General features: G+C 41.0%; 1 protein-coding gene across 2 annotated transcripts in view; it reads left to right on the forward strand.

The window, feature by feature from the left end:
* The first annotated feature begins 582 nt into the window (after nucleotides 1-582).
* The window catches only part of LOC136423294 (protein FAM124A-like), a 70,709-nt gene continuing 61,816 nt past the window's right edge, over nucleotides 583-9,475 (forward strand). For both annotated transcript variants that reach the window (XM_066411418.1, XM_066411419.1), the window contains exon 1: nucleotides 583-835. The gene's annotated coding sequence lies outside the window, so the exon portion shown is untranslated. The remainder of the gene's footprint in view (nucleotides 836-9,475) is intronic.

Below are 9,475 nucleotides of genomic sequence, written 5' to 3' on the forward strand. Positions count from 1 at the left end.
TAGTTGAAGAGAGCTTCATTTTATGGTATCCTAAGAATTTCTTTTGATCAATTTAAATGGCTCACAGTAGCTTGTATTTCATTTTTACGGAATCTATTGTAGTCTACCAGACCAAGGACCTCCTTGACCAGACTAGCTCCTTTATCTTGGGTTGCTAGAAAAGTAGCAGAAATTGGGCAAGGCCTAGGGCTTACTTATTTGCCAGACATGCCAGGGGAGTTTGCCGGCCTAGGGCTTAGACATTTGCAACCCACCCAAGGAGTCTGAGAGAGACTATAATCTAGTATGCCAGAAATAAGCAGGTGTTCCATTATTATCAAGAAGGTTTCTTGGTATTATAGGTAATAAGGCAGCATGTGGCGTCTGTTGCGGATCATGCAATTATAGCGCCTTGCCGCGAGAAGAGTTCGTACGAGCGCGCGAGCCTGTGCGTACGTCCCTCGCACCGCTGTGTTACGAAACGGCGCGTTTTCTCCGCTTGTTTATCCCGTGCAATAGAGGTTCGGCGGCGTGGGTACACTTTGCCCAAGACGTCCTCCTCACAACAAACACACACGGACCTGAAGCGATCGATGCCTGGTTGGATATGGAGGCGAAGCGTGTGGTTACTGTGTGTCTAATGACTATTACTATGTACACAATGACTCTGTAGGCCCTGCTGTCACCCTGTGGTCGTGCAGCACCTCCCACTACAGTACCCAAACGCTGGACGTACCACACCGTTCCAAAATGGCTACGTTCGGACGTTGCCGTCGTTTCTACTACTAGCGAGTCGACCGCGTGGATATATTTCTCTTGGGAGAGAAGCGCTCAAGGACCGGGCAAGCGTGAACAGGTAGGCGCCTTGCCGTTTTTACGATTCAGCCAGCGCTCCCGTGGTCTATTTAGCAGGTAGCCCGGCTGGCCTGGCTCTCTGTGTATCGATCTTGAAATTAGTAATCACTAGATTGGCCTGCCTGGGTTGGGAGCCATAGATCAAGGGCAATGTTTCGGTTGCTGCGGTAGCAATAATTTTTTCCAATAGGGTTAATATAGCATCTGTCGTCGGGCGCGCATACCGAGTATCTTTCCCAACGACGAATTAAGAATTCAAGACTTTTATTTCATATTAGTCAAATCCAGGCTTTTAAATTGGTAGGTAGTGGTAAAATCGTGGTCCGACTTGTGAAAAAATGGTGCATTTTATACACGTCGAAAGTTTGATGTTTAAATCTAGCGCGTTGGCCAGTAATGTATATACCGTTACAGGAACGTTCTAGAGTTACATATTTATCATAAACACCAACACGATAGCACTCCATACCGCTCTTCACAACACACACAATGGCCCTCAAATGAACGCGGGCGGAAAAATGTTTAAGGCCGAACTACAAAGCTGGGATATATACATAAGAGTGCCGCGCGCCCCATTCACCGGTGCGAGCACAATAGGCTATATTAGCACATGGATAAAAACATAACGGTGACTCAGATGTGTAAAATAAAAAAAAGCGCTAACAACAGTATAACAAAGCTAGCTTACCGTTACAGCAGGCGGTGTAGTGGCGCACACGGACTATCACTGTAGAACTGGCTAACAGAATATTCGCACCGGTCCCAATTACCGAGCTGACTGGCGTCGAGGCGCTCCAAACGCTACGTTACCCGATCCCTTCCTCAGGGAGAGTGTGCCGTTAATGAAGCTGTCGATAAAATATATGCCGCAGAATTTACCACTTTCAGTCAGGCCGTACCATTCCCATTCAGAATCATGTGGTACCCTCATCTTTATTTATTTCCTACGTGCTTTTTTTTTCTTTCGTGAGTGAGTGAGTGAGTGAAAAAAAAACATGCCACCTTTCGGGCGGCGGCAGCGTTGCTCTTTCTTTGTGTGTCGGGCGCGCACATTTTCATGTAAAGTGCCTCTTGTGACTCGCCTGTCAAAAGGAAGGCTGGCCTGAGAATGGACGGAAAGTGGGCTGTGTTTACTTCTTCCCGCTAGCCGCCCTGGGAACCTATTTTCTACCATTCATTGATCGTTCGGCGCTGAACGACTAGAAAAAGATACGCTTCGATACCTAACTTTAATTAGGATGTTTCCTAATGTACCGTGTCAAGAGTTACAAAACAGGATCCAATTATTTCTGTATCGGATTCAATTTCTAATCAACAGCATAATGATAGATGGCAACATTTGCGGTACAGGTGTCACAAGTGAGGAAGAGAGAACTTGGAAAGAGGCAGGGAGGGGGGAGAGGGAGGGTGAAGAGATGGAGAGAAGAAAGGAGGGAGAGAGAGAGAGAATGAAGAAAGAAAGAGGGAGGGAGAGGGGGGAGAGAGGAGTAGAGTACCGTCTGTGCAGCCTTCATCTGATGTTTCTTATGTACCGCGTCAAAAATAACAAAACAGGATCCAATTATTTCTGTATCGGATTCAATTTCTAATCAGCAGTAAAATGACGGATGGTAACATTTGCGGGATGGAAGCTGAGAAGTGCGGCACAGGTGTCATACGGAGACAGGCGCAGCGTGGGATATTTATTTCTCCTTCCTTATCTTCTCTGTAGCGGTACATATACCGGTGTCGTTTATTAAGGTTAGACATCCAGGTAAACAATATATACAGACAATTCAAACTCTACAACTGGATAAAATTCGGAGACTAAATTCTGCGATTTACGTTTCAATGACATTTGCATACGTTTCTTCCAAGTTAGTGTCGTTGACAGTTAAGAATTACTAGCATTATATTCGTTTTGCCAGTTCATTTTAGTGACGCTGAAGAAGAGTGATGGATGTCGCTCGAAACGTTTTTTGCATTTGTAGAGTTTGAATTGTCTTTATATAAATAGGTGTCATACGGAGACTCAGCGGCGCAGCGTGTGATATTCATTTCTCGTTTCTTATCTCTTGTCATCAAATAAATAAAACAACGTAGCTTATGCTATTTGATATCGGTAAGTACCTTGGGGAATGTTTCGGTAATTCTATTACCTGAAAAATGATAAACAAACACACGTTTAGCACCCTTACCCTCTGTGTAATATTTACATATAATCCCGGGGATTAAATAGTCATATATCTGTGACAATCTCTCTGCCTTGTTTACATGTTTAATGTTTTATTGCCAATCCATTAGATTAGACTTAACGTGTAAATGATATTTTATGCTAATACCATTTATCTACATGATTGAATACTAGTAGTCATATATCTGTGACAATCTCTGTAACTCGTTTACATGTAAACGATATCTTTTATGCAAATACACATTGCGTGCAATGCAATAAAAAGTTTATTGCAAATACATGTCCGAGGGCTAATTGCAAGTACAAGCAACACATATGATAATGATAGATATAATGATATTAAGGACCTACGTTTTAACAAGAGAGAATCAACTTACAGTGGGTGGGTGTCCGTATCAAGTTGTATCAAGTGTATCCAGCATTTTACAATATGTAGGGATATATCTAAATCTAACGGGAGTCTTCCTAGTTCTGCTATGTTACTACAATACCAAAGAGGTTTGTGGTGGGACTAGTCAGGCATGCAAAGCATTCAATGCTTGAGGGCTCCAGATGTAATTTCAATCTATTATTTATTCATTACTTCCTCAAACGTACATAGGCAGGGAAATACACACATGATATACCCTGAATTGCGTAGGTTTGTTACAAAGAAACTTATACGTGCAGAATGTCAACAAACAAAAATACATAGTATGTTAACAAACACTAAGCATAGATCCGAACAATGCGATACAATTATTGTCACATACTCCGTACGGTACTCAGATGCGCGTCTCCAATGTTAATGCTTCTTATTTCTGATCAAGAGACAACAGTTTATTGCTTTTATCTGTGTGTAATTGCGTAAAGACAAGCGTACACGAGGAATCTCCAAGAATACTGAATACTGACTGATTTTTATTGGTCAACAATTGAATCGGTGACAATGTATGGCAATGTACAGATTGCATAATTTACCATCAAGGCTTATTTTTCAACAATTCTAATTACTACTATATCATATCAAATAAAACATACAGTAAGAAGAACTAATAACTAAACGGACCTTTTCTCAATATCATATTGCTTATTTCTAGGCTATTTTGCGACTTTACATTCGTCAAATCTGATTTGGGAATAGTCCAGTTTCTCTTTTTGCATAGCGTTATGAATGTATTGAATAGATATGGAATCTGGACAAGAAAAAAGTACATTGAAAATATCTTCAATCAGATCCTACAGCTATTGTATCAGATCTTGTCAGAGTCCGTCACAGTTTGGCCCCGTAGATCTGCTTGGAGATTATATAGACGACATAAAGAGGTCACAGAGGTTATTGTTCTTGCCTCCAGCTCGAGGGTAGATTTATAGATAATGCAAATTCGGGATATATGAGCTTTGATTATTTCAGGCAGTCATTTGTCACTGCTAGATATACATGCATGTATTAGAACTGTATTTCCTGGCTTTGTGTTTTCCGATGTTGCCACATACTTGTCTGTCTTGGCAAGTTGCTCCTGTTTTCGGCATGCGTATGGATTGCCCTTTGAAAGTTTGATTTGGGATTCAATTTATAAAAATTAAACAATCTCAAAATACCATTTAAAAAAAGGTAGATATTACGCTCGTATATTAGTATACGCTCGCGTTTTGACTCTGAACCTTACAACGTTAGACATTTGCTTACTCGAACTTGTTCAGCTTTAGAATACTGTTTATACAATGGACTTTTATTTGCAAGCTCTTGCCCGAGGGCTAATTGCAACACGAATCAATGTATAGAAAAAGTATACAGACAGTACGCTGATGAAGGTTAGACATCCAGGTAGTAAGATACGCCAAAAGTAGTTACTCAAGCAACTGGATAAAAAATTTTATCCAGTTTATGTTGGGCGTATACAGACAGTATAAGTTAACAATGGTAACAAGTGGGGCAAGTGAGTGACTATTCTAAGTACTGCTACAGAATACAAATCCCCAGCCCTGTGATTTCGAATTCCTGTGAGGAGAAGGCTGAAGTCGACTTTGTACTGTGTACCCCGGGCCGTAATAAACAGACCAGCTGTACCTACAGTAACCTGTGCTCAGGTGTACGTGTGCTCAGAGTTACGTATCTAGTTTTGCATCCCCTAGCCTACTACGCACCAGCTGGTTATGAAAGGCAGGAACAGTCAAACCTGCCCAAGAACACCACCGAGGGGACTGGTAGAATCTGGTCTATGTAGAGGGAGTGGTCCCTATAGACAGGATCCTTAATGCTTGTGCCAATGCGAAGAGTGGTCACATGGGCCAGGTGGTCACTTTTACAGGTTTGACTAGCTGTACTTGGCTAATCTCCAAGAAGATGTTGGCAAGGAAATCGAAACGTTTCCGTGCTGGAAATATGTGGCTGTCATCAGAACACGTTTGATATACGATTTTCCATCATGGCAACGTATGGGCCTTGGCATTTTAAAGCGTTATTGCCAACTCTAAAGGTGTTTTGACGTTCACATGGCGTTTTGCAGGCTGCAAACATTTGAGTGCGTTGTACATGTAAATGTTACCTTTTATGTTGAATGCCTTCTGTACAGACATGTACGCATCTTTATTATAAGGGTACATCTATACACCAATTTTGCATCCACCTTAACAGGGAATAGATTAGCTTCTTAATGATAAAAAACAAGATACCAAAATCGGATTTTTTTTCTTGCAGCGCCTTAGAAAGCCGCTAGGAGGCCCATTGTCGACCTTGATCTTCGTTTTCCCGACCCCTACCCACATTTTAAGTATCATAAGGATCTATTCACAACATCTTGAGTTATGCTGCCCACACACAGACAAACACACACACACACAAGCGGCAGTAAAAACAGACATTCTTGGCAAAAGTAAAAAGTCAGAAAGAAAGAAAGAAAGAAAGAGTTGAAAAAGGGAAGAACATCTGGCTAGCAACAATAACAAATTGAGTCTGTATCCATTACGTAATCGGTCAAGTCAACACGGCACGTGAACTGACTTTTGCCCAGATGAACAAATATACACAAGACTTGCGCTCGATCGCTAAGTTACACCAACAACCCACGACCTCTTCTACAAACAACCATGATGTACAGAAGGTTTCTGTGTGTTGAATACAGCATTCAGACACTTTTTTCCCAAATACTTGAGAAGAACACACACAACTTCTAGTCCAAGTACAAAAACATGTAGTAAGGTACAATCGATTCGATCGCTAATACGTTATATCTACAAACAACCGTAGTACGTGTGCAGACAGTTTCTGTGCGTTAAAGACAGAAATAAACCACTTCGTTTCCCAAATATAGGCATGTACACACAAAAAGCTTATTCTTCCAACATGTAGTAAGGTGTAATAGATGGTGATTTAATCGCTCACGCTACACCAACAACCCACGACCTATTGTACAAACATCCACGGTATACAGAATGTTTCCGAATGAGGTAATATTTTCCTTTCGCGGTCCTCATGCGTGCTCCAGACGATGACTCATTCGACCGCAGAATTCATCCTAGATTTGCTCACGGGGTGTGGAATTTGTTGAATACGGCAATCAACCACTTCTTCTGCCAACTACTTGAAAAGAACACGCAATAAGGAGGCACTTCTAGTCCAGAAACATGTAGTTAGGAGGGATCGAGAGCTATTAGTGGGGGAAGAGGAAAACGTTAAGAGAAAAATGATAAAAAGAGAGCAAATTAAGATAGAACATTAAAAATGTCGTTAGTATAGAATAGTTAAACAAAAGCTAGATATCTACAAACACGAACAGCACACAATTTCGACTCTTGAGATATCTGTGTCGTCGTTTTTACAAATACACACGTATGCTTTATACTGTCTATAACATGAGTGAAATATGATATATAATTGCTTTACCAAAACATGCATGAAGTAGTCTTATCTAAACGATGACACTGTAAACAGTTATTAGTAGTCATAGAACGACTGTTGCGCAGAATAGACAAGCTACTGGCTTATATATTCACCTGTTTTACAGTCCGGGCGTATGTTTAGTTTTGACGACCTCGTATTGATAACTGTGTTCACATGTTGGTTTACCAGAACATAAAATGTTACAGCTAAAATGATAGAGTAAGGAGAAAGAAACGTCGCATGACTTGAAAAGGGTTTTTAAAGCAAAACATGTAATTTGTCGTACTCAAGCAAACATTAAGAACAAAAAGGCGTCGCATAGAACTAATGGGCGTATAAAACGCACGATGGTTATTTATTGTAGACTAATTGTTAGGATGAACAAAAATGTATGCATAAACTGACTTAATCAAGCAGTCTTAAAATGACTCTGGCAATAATAAGTAGCTTAGGCATAGCACGAAGTACTTGAATATAGGAAGATGATGGTTTTGATACATAGCATTGAATATCGCAAGCTAAATATGTATAATCATCCTCGATACGACAGAAATATACGTGCCATAAAAAGATGCTTTACTTAAAAAGATGCAATATCAGACAGGACAGCTTTGTCTTGTTTTGCTGAATTCAACCAGAGAATTTTCGGTGCATCTACAAATGTATTACCACGTCAAATGCAAGACCACCAACATGGTAATCTTGAAATCTGGAACATGGCAGTTCAAATCTAGATTGATCGTCGTTGTACAATCTTACAATCTGTTCTTCTAACGTTCTTAGTCATGACTACAATGCGCCTAGGCCGTTCTATCCCTGCTAGATGGCATCGCAGACTCCGATCTATGTCCTTATCGACCAAGGCATGTTGCATTGACGGTATTCAACTATGTCTTCCTTATCTATTGATGCGACATGAACTTGATACAAGACATACAAAAGCCGATATCAAAGAACGGTAGTTAAGCTTTATGCCTCGATATGTCTACATACAAGTTGGACTCACAGCTATAGCTTTATCGACCAAGGCATGTCACATTGACGGTATTCAACTATATATGTCTTCCTTATCTATCCGTATAACTTCTCCCTTGCGACATGAACTTGATACAAGACATACAAAAGCCGATATCAAAGAACGGTAGTTAAGCTTTATGCCTCGATATGTCTACAAACAAGTTGGACTCCCAGCTATAGCCTTATCGACCAAGGCATGTCACATTGACAGCATTCAACTATGTCTTCCTTGTAGCTGCTCGCAAAGGACATGGACTTGATACAAGACAAACAAAAGCGGATCAGAAGACGGCAGTTAAGCCCTGTGCCTCTTAGATACACGCATATGTCTACAAACAAGTTTGACGACCAGCTAAAGCGTTATCGACCAAGGCATTTCGCATTGACGGTATTGAAATATGTCTTCCTTATCTGTCCATGTAATTGCTCGCAAGGGATATGAACTTGACAAAAGATGCACAGAAGACGGTAGTTAAGCTTAGAGCCTCGCAAGATACATGCATATGTCTACAAGCAGGTTGGACTGTCAGCTAAAGCTTTATCGACCAAGGCATGTCGCATTGACGGTATTCAACTATGTCTTGCTTACCATCCATTTAACTGCTCGCAAGGGACATGAACCTGATACAAGACATACAAAAGCCGATCAAAAGACGGTATTTAAGCTTTGTGCCTCTTAAGATACACGCATATGTCTACAAGCAGGTTGGACTCCCAGCTATAGCTTTATCGACCAAGGCATATCGCGCAGACGGTATTCAACTATGTCTTCCTTATCTATCCATGTAACTTCTCCCTTGCGACATGAACTTGATACAAGATATACAAAAGCCGATATCAAAGAACGGTAGTTAAGCTTTATGCCTCGATATGTCTACAAGTTGGACTCTATCTATAGCTCTATCGACCAAGGCATCTCGCATAGACGGTATTCAACTATGTCTTGCTTACCATCCATGTAACTGCTCGCAAGGGACATGAACTTGATACAAGAGACATACAAAATCCGATATCAAAGAACGGTAGTTAAGCTTTATGCCTCGATTTGTCTACATACAAGTTGGACTCTCAGCTATGGCTTTATCGACCAAGGCATGTCGCATTGACAGTATTCAACTATGTCTTCCTTGTAGCTGCTCGCAAAGGACATGGACTTGATACAAGACATACAAAAGCGGATCAGAAGACGGTACTTAAGCTTTGTGCCTCTTAAGATACACGCATATGTCTACAAGCAACTTTGACGACCAGCTATAGCATTATCGACCGAGGCATATCGCATTGACGGTATTGAAATATGTCTTCCTTATCTGTCCATGTAATTGCTCGCAAGGGATATGAACTTGACAAAAGATGCACAGAAGACGGTAGTTAAGCTTTGAGCCTCGCAAGATACATGTACATGCATATGTCTACAAGCAGGTTGGACTGTCAGCTATAGCTTTATCGACCAAGGCATGTCGCATTGACGGTATTCAACTACGTCTTGCTTACCATCCATATAATTGCTCGCAAGGGACATGAACCTGATACAAGACACACAAAAACCGATGAAAAGAAGGTAGTTAGACTTTGTGCCTCTCAAGATA

The sequence above is a fragment of the Branchiostoma lanceolatum genome, chromosome 17, assembly GCF_035083965.1.
Source record: "Branchiostoma lanceolatum isolate klBraLanc5 chromosome 17, klBraLanc5.hap2, whole genome shotgun sequence".
Classification (NCBI taxonomy): Eukaryota; Metazoa; Chordata; class Leptocardii; order Amphioxiformes; family Branchiostomatidae; genus Branchiostoma; species Branchiostoma lanceolatum.